An 8,719-nucleotide genomic window follows, 5' to 3' on the forward strand; every position below is an offset into this window, starting at 1 on the left:
AGGTTAAATTCACAGACTATAGGGTAAATGGACTGTACTTGTATAGCACAATTCTAGTCTTCCGACCACTCAAAGTGCTTTAACAGTACATGTCGTCATTCACCCATTCATACAGTGATGACAGGGGCTACCGCCTGCCTCTAACATTCATACCCATTCATTTGGGGTTGAGGACAAATCGACATGGACTAGCGGAGCCAGGGATCAAACCGCCAATCCTCTGATTGAAGGACGACCCTGCTCTACCACTGAGCCACAGGTAATTATGAGTACATGTACCACACAAACACAGGTGTTGAGTTCACTAGCATAGTATGTGCTATGGTGCAAAGAATGTGCTCATATATCCACAGGATTGTGGATTTGAAATAATAGATATACGTCCTGCATTCTGCAAAATGCAGTGGGACATCCTGGTTTACTTCATTTGACATACTATGTATTGGGACGTACTGAATGATTTTCTGACATAAATAGTATGGTAGTACTGGTATTGGAATGCACAGGAAGACAAACTAACAAAGAACTGGGCTGTATTATGTAGAGACATACTATTTAGGGATGTGAGAACAAGTGGGCTGGAGGTCAGGTGACTGCAGGGTTTATGAGAGACAGATGAATCTAGTAAGAGCGTGGCAGACAATTAAAGCTGAGAAGAATACACACAAAGGCAGGAAATGAAGTGATCTGAAACAAAAGGAGAGGTAAGTAACAAAATAAAACGGGAAACACAAAACATGAAAGACATGAGACAGGAAAACAGCCTGGTGGAATGAGCAGGGCAGATTATGACAGTTTTACAGAATTACCCATCTGCAACCATAATAAGACGCTGAGATTATTATTTTTCATTCTATTTAACCATTGAAACTGTTGAGTGTCAGGAGATAGGATTGCAAGAATATGATGCGTGGTGTAGGGAAACATTTAACTCTCCATTCATCTGAGCTTTGACTGAACTATTAAGAAAGAGCGAAAGATTACAAACGGTGCACAGGCTTGATTAACTGTCACAACTGTTCCCCAACAGGAAACAAGTGAGGCACAAAGACGGAGAGCTGGCCAAATATAACAACAGCATGATTCAGAGCAGTGAGGGTTCAGCACAGACCAGCGGTCTCAGAAATCAACCCTCTGCAGACTCACAAACGTCAAGAGTATGGTAAACAAAGAAATGAGTAAAGTGAGTAATGTTGCTCTGAGTCACCACCTGTGGGTGTGCAGTGATAGCAGATGACAAACAGTTGAGATACAAAAATAAACCCTTTACTGCCACGTATATATTAAGACAAGCAGGTAGTACCCCACTACATTACCCACTCACAGCCCCAACTCTTACTAAGGCTAATTGGCTTGATATATGATTTTGTATTTGCAGTGAGTAGAAACAATCAATCTGAAATGTACAGGTTGTTGAAGGGAATTTTTGAGTTTTCAGTCTGCTGTTATTTTGCCAGTTAATGCAGCCAAAAATCCCAAATTCATAGGAGGGAAGAACACCTTCTCAAATAAGCAAAAGTGCCCCAAATCCACATTTTAAAAGATTAAATTTTTTTTTTAATGAAACCACCAAGAAACATCAGAGGAACTCAAATTCAATACAATCTCACAATAGGTGTCTTTGAATTTCCAGAAACATGTGTAATTTAGAAATAACTTTCGTCAGAACAGACTTGCCCAACAATTCTTGTTTATTAATGATATGATTTTATAAATTATTTGATGTATTAGTGTAGAGCTCTCAGCACTCACTTTATGCCCAACCCAGCAGCAGTCCACTTTGGGCTGCTTATCATGCATACTCATCCTTATGGTTCGTTGGTTAAAGGCAAACTTCATACCTTTGTTTTTCTTGCATGCCTCCACAGTGAACTGTTATGCTGATGATAACCAATTATATCTATCGATCAAACCAAATGAAACCAACCATTAAGCTATACTCCAAGCATGTCAAGAAACCTGGATGACGTTCAACTTCCTGATGTTAAACTCAGACAAAACTGAAGTTATTGTACTTGGACCCTAACACCTCCAAATTGAATTATCAAAGATGAAAAATCTCGACGTTATCTTTGATCCTTTAACTGCCACATAAAACAAACTTGAAGGACTGTATTTTTTTAATCTACGTAACATTGCAAAAATCAAATATGATGCAAAAAAAATAATCCATGCATTTGTTGCTTTTAGACTAGATGATTGTAATTCCTTATTAGGCTGGTCTTATAAATCACTTAAGACTCTCCAGTTAATCCAGAATGCTGTAGCACATGTACTTACAACTAAGAATAGAGATCATATTACTCCCGATTGTTTCTCTGCACTGGCTCCATGTAAAATCCTTCTCACCTATAAAGCCCGAAATGGTCAGGCACCATAAAATAATTCATAGTACCCTATTATCCCACCGGAGCCCCCAGAATGCAGAGCTACTTGGGGTTCCTGGAGTCTCCAAAAGTAGAATGGGAGCCAGAGCCTTCGGCTATCAACCTTCTCTTCTAAGGAATCAGCTTCCAGTTTCAGTCCGAGGGGCAGACAACCTTATCAATTTAATTGAAAACTCATATAGTTCTGGCCAGGGTTTCTCTTGGACCAGCCCCTAGATATGTTGCTATGGGCCTAGCCTGCCTGGGGACTTCCTTTGATACACTGCATTCATGCCCTATTAATGGATGTTACTAACTTGGGTTCTTCCGTGGAGTCTCTATACAAGGTTAACATGGATCATGGTAATTACTGGACCGTGGTTGTGGGCCTCAGCTAGAAGTTCATAACCTTCACTACACATTTGGGTTTACCAGGTCTGAGCGGAAGCCTCCCCTACCATTTGAACTCACCAGGTGGTGATCAGTTGACAGCTCTGCGCATCTCTCCAAGACATATGTCAGCAGATCTGAACTGATCGAACTGATTTTTGGTGGATAAGCACAACCAACACAGCAACTTGCAGTCGCACAGAGGGGACCCTCTGCTGGGTGGAGGTGATCCCAACTATATCTACTTGGTACCGCTCCACCTCCCGCACAAGCTCCGGTTCCTTCCCCACCAGAGAGATGACATTCCATGGAGACAGAGTTTGAAGACTTTGGGGAAGACCCATCCCTGGCAGAGGTTGCTGAGGTAGTCTCAAAGCTTCTCTACGGCAAAGCGGCAAGTGTCACACTTATATCAGTTAACTGACACCAGACATAGTGAAAACTCTAGGAGGGTGGGGCACACTATGGTTAACTTTGATTGTGTTTACGTGCATGCATTTGAGCCTTGTATGCAATGAGTTAAGTTAATTGATTAGTTTTACACACTATATGACAAACAGAAACCATAGGGACCACACAATAAAGAGAAGAGTAGGGATACCCGACCCTGAACCACACACACCACTCAAACAGGGACTGAAGTTCAGGCAATCCCCACCCATGCACCCAAGAGACCCCATACACAATAGGCCTCAACCCCTACTGCTGCAGCAACCAAAAGGATGACCACTGTCCAACCTCAGCTCTCAAAATATCAGCAGAGCATACTTGCTGTCTTAAACAGGCATAACAATGAGGATGAACAATTTCTCATGAGCCTCTTGCCGGCATTCCAGAGGCGGGACAATAAATTAAAATCCAAAGTCTGCATTGGCTTTCAGAAACTCCTGCATGAAGCAGAATTCGGTGACCTATAAGTCAGGAAAAACCTATATGTTTAAATGTTTTAATATGTTTTTGAGTTAAAGAGAGACCGCTTTACAGAGATCCTGAAGGCTTATTTTGAAGGCAAAGTTTCTGAATATGGGCTGTGAGTAATTCTCAATGGATTGAGCGTTTTGATACTTTCACAGTATTAATATAGCACTTTAACTTTGGCTTTACAATATATATCTGCTCCGACAACTTGTATTTTTGTAGAAATATACATACATTTTACATTTGGATGGAAATTAAGTGAATATAATTAAAGTAAATAAAATGATTTCAAAGATGCAGTTTGATTGTATGTATGATTTTTTTATTTTAAGTTGAGTGCCATATATGTATGTTGGATGAATCAGACAAGATAAACATGCAAATGGAAATTTAATTTCTCTTATAACATTTTCATCAACAATGGAAAACAGTAATAATTTGATAGCAAAGTATGAATTATTTTACATTAACATTAACCATGAAATGTAAATTTTAGATGATTTCAAAAAAGGAAAACAAGAGCCACACTTTAAAGCTCATGAGTAATGTTTAAATGATGCTGTCTTGCCAATGGAGCGCACCAGCTGGAGAGGAGGAATAGGTTGTGAAGGTCTCCCTCACAGCCTGGGCTTTTCTGGAAGAATTGTTGCTACCAACACATTCCAACAGGGCAGAGGGTCGAATGATCATGGTCTACCTTCGTGTCCCAGTGCAGAAAATTATGGAGGATGCAGGAAGCTCTCACCACCTTCTCTGCAACCTGTGGAGACACCCCCAGAACTCTCTGGTAGAGACACCAGTGTGTTGCAAGAATGCCAAAGCTACATTCCACCATCCTCCTGGCCCCGGACTTCCGGTAGCTGAACGCCCTCCGCTCTCTTGTGTTGTTCTGTCCCGGGTAGGGTCTCATCAGCTTCCTGCGCAGAGGCAATGCCTCATCTGCCACAAAAACATGGGGTACTGTGCTCTGATCCTCAGCACCAGGGAGAGGGACATCTGCAGGGAGCTGAAGGGTCTGGGAAAACAAGGCCTTCCCAAAGGCAAACACAGCCAGGGTCGCTCCATCACTGCTTTTCCCATAATCCCCGACATCAATCACACAGAAGCGGTAGTGTGCATCCACTACAGCCAATAGCACAACAGAAAAGTGCTCTCTGTAGTTGTAAAAAAGGGATCCTGTGTTGACTCGGTCTTGGATTTGCATATTTTTACCATTGATTGCGCCAAGGCAATTTGGGAAGTCCCACAGTTGATGGAAGTCTTCTGCAATATCCTTCCATTCACTCACAGTTGGTGCTGGCATGTACTCAGTGACCAGACACACTCCCAGATTCTATGACCACTGAACGCACAATGCCAACCCCTGTGGTGAAGCCAACACGATAGCTGAAGCCCAGGTTCCTGAAGGAGTTTTAGAGGCAAGATATCTGCAAGTCATAAAACTATTCTCATTTATACTTACTGAATGCATACGTTTTGTAGCTTAGTGTTTCCTACAGATTTGATATTGGTAATATAGTGGTCCACCACAAAAAAGTACATGTGAAACTGTGTGTTGGATAGCAGGGGTGAAATGTGCATTTACTAAGGTGCTGTACTTGTACTTTCCATCTCATGCTACTTTATACTTCTAATCCACTATATCTCAGAGGGAAATATTTAAATATATTTGTGTTTAAGTTTTTTTATACTGTGGTATTGCTACTTTTACCTAAGTCAAAGACCTGAAAACTTTGTCATCCACTTTGGATAATGTGTGTGTGTGTGTGTGTGTGTGTGTGTGTGTGTGTGTGTGTGTGTGTGTGTGTGTGTGTGAGAGAGAGGGAGAAAGTGCACATTCAAAATGATATTTAAAATCGAGTTTTTACTGTACTTTACTATGTATTTTTATTTATTAGAAGAAACTCACCTGAGACACATACTCAGAGATAGTGTTACTCCCCATACTGTTTCCTTTTTCTTAGTCATGAACCCAAAACCTTTTCATGGTCTTTTTCCCCCTCCTCATCATCCAGCAGGAGAGCAACAGCAAGAGCTCGGCATCTGTTTGAATCCTTTTTTCCCCGTTCATTTCGGTAGATATCCTTGTTGCGCACACACCCCCACTCCACAGGCTAATCAGCTGTTTTGCCCGATGGCCTTTTGCCAAGGGGTGTTTTTGAAGCAGTCGCTTCTCAGTGTGATCAGCCCCGGAAAAGTGGCCAGTAAATTGTCTGTTTAAAATTGTTTGTTTTATTACCCATAAAAAGCACATGAATGAACACCAACCAGGTGATTCTGTTCTCAGCTGAGGCCTGTACATATGGCCTGCACCTGAATGTGTGTGGAATATATTACAGGGTGACCAGATATTACGTTTTTTTAGCAGAACACAGTGTCCTAATTCATCTCTGAGATGTTTTGCATACGACCTGATTTCAGCTACTAATTCTCAGAAAATGCAAAAGCAGTACTATTTTTAAATGTATCCCACACATGGAACAACTCTCTCTCCAGAATAGAAATCATAATAGAATTATGGGCTTGTAAATCTGTCACTCTTACCTTGTAGTAGTTGCCATGACAATGAGGCAGCTGTAAGTGCCGCCTCATTCATCTGTCATCATCTACAGAAGATGTTCCTGTCAGTTACTGACCAAGCTTAAATGATTGTTGATTTACCGAAGAACTTCATCAAATGTACCTGGTTCTCCATCGTAATTATTTAGCCACAAATTCATATACTCTAAATGCTTAAATATTTCCATGCTTTGACAAGAGAGGAACTGTTTGATTTAAGGACAATTACTTGTCATTGTGCAACAGAGGGTTGCATAACGAAATGATATACGACATGACAAACAAAACAGTGGTGCATTCCTGTGCATTTTCAAACTTGCCTCAAGGCAAACAGCAGCAACAAAACAATTCTCTGGGCAATATGGCCGACATCTTAACATTAGAAATCAGGGAAACACTGTCCGTCACATTTGACTGTGTTTGAGCACCTAGCATCATTGATGTAAAGAGAGTCTGCCTCCTCTTGTCCCACCGGGTCCCTGTGCTCTGTCCTGCCATCCCTCCTGTCAAGTTCAACTTGATCTGGGATGCCATAATGGAACCAGGTCTCTGTAAAGATGTGGGCCCAACAGTCACCAACCTTCCTTTACTGGCTTAGCTTGAATATTCATTTAACCTGGACTTTAGCCAGGAGCAGACTGATGGAATAGCCTTAGGTCCGTGCAAGGTTAGCTTAGCTTCCATCTCAGCTCTCCTCACGCCGATGCTTTCTGTGTCTGGCTGGTCCGGCTGGTCTGGCAGTGATCGTCCGCTCCCCACAAATGAATCCAATCCACACATTTACTTTTCTGATGTTGATGAGTGTATACTGTCATAGTCCATAAATGCTCCAGTAACAGTAGATTACACAAATCTAAAACTCAGACTCTAGCTTTCCCCCTCCAAAAAATAGAAACATTTGTAAATAAAAAATGTGTATTTGGAGACTAAGTTGGATTTCTTGGTGTCTGTAATAACAAAATTGCTGGACACAACTCAGCAACATTGGAATTCTTGGTTATTCTGTTATGAACCAATACATGTCCAGTCAGCATGGTTCCTCTGAGAACCATTAATGTTTATATCAAAGTTCATGCTTATCTTTCCTATCTTTTTCGAGATAACTCAGTCTGGACCAAAGCCTTGGACAGATTGGCTGTTCAACCTTGACCTCCCTGCAGTGCTTTCTTTTAAGCATGTACTGGCTATCGGCCTAACCGAGAAAACCCCCTGTCTCTGGTGGGCCACTGTGTCCGTGGGTCGGTTGATTTTAGGCACATATATATATCTTATGGTGACAGGGAGAGCGGCAATGTCAATGTCATGATGAACCAGCTGATGTGGTACCATGCAGATGTTTAATAAACTGAGCTTTCATTTGGTAGCTGGATTCTATCTGCACTACCTTACAATCTGTCTGCTGCGTCCGTGGGTTGGTTGATTGTAGGCCCGTGTAATCCATCCATCCATTTTCCACCGCTTATCCGGGGTCGGGTCGCGGTGGCAGCAGGTCAAGCAGGCCGACCCAGACCTCCCTCTCACCGGCAACATGTTCCAGCTCATTCTGGGGGATCCCGAGGCATTCCCAGGCCAGCTGGGAGATGTAATCTCTCCAGCGTGTTCTGGGTCTTCCCCGGGGTCTCTTCCCAGTTGGACGTGCCTGGAAAACCTCCAGTGGGAGGCGTCCAGGAGGCATCCTAATTAGATGCCCGAACCACCTCAGCTGACTCCTTTCGACGGGAAGGAGTAGCGGCTCTACTCCAAGCTCCCTCCTGATGACCGAGCTCCTTACCCTATCTCTAAGGCTGAGCCCGGCCACCCTACGGAGGAAACTCATTTCGGCCGCTTGTAGCCGCGACCTTGTCCTTTCGGTCACGACCCAGAGTTCGTGACCATAGGTGAGGGTAGGAACGTAGACCAAGTGGTAAATTGAGAGCTTTGCCCGTGTAATATATATACATTCTCCAAACCGCTTATCCTATTCAGGGTCGCGGGACGCTGCACATTGGGCGAAGGCAGGGTACACCCTGGACAGGTCGCCAGTTTATCACAGAGCACATATAGAGACAGACAAACATTCACACTCACATTCACACCTACGGGCAATTTTGAGTTTCCAAATAACCTAAGCTGCATGTCTTTGGACTGTGGGAGGAAGCCGGAGAACCCAGAGGGAACCCACGGTGCCAGAACGTGCAAACTCCACACAGAAGGACCACCCGGGATCGGGGATCGAACCCGGGCCCCTCTTGCTGTGAGGTGACAGTGCTAGACACATATATGTATACATATATATATATATATACTGTATATATATAGATATAAACATTACACTTCAGGCACCCAAATGGCCAGAGGATTAAAGCTCATTCTTTACCTTGGAAAAAGCAAACTTCATATAATGATGGAGATCTTATCATATGAGCAAAAGCTCCAGAACATTTTTTTTATAACCTAACATACAGACTCTCTCATGATTTTTCATTGTTATATGTGGGACACAAATT

Source organism: Anarrhichthys ocellatus, unplaced genomic scaffold (assembly GCF_004355925.1).
Source record: "Anarrhichthys ocellatus isolate YVR2014 unplaced genomic scaffold, GSC_Weel_1.0 scaffold64, whole genome shotgun sequence".
NCBI lineage: Eukaryota > Metazoa > Chordata > Actinopteri > Perciformes > Anarhichadidae > Anarrhichthys > Anarrhichthys ocellatus.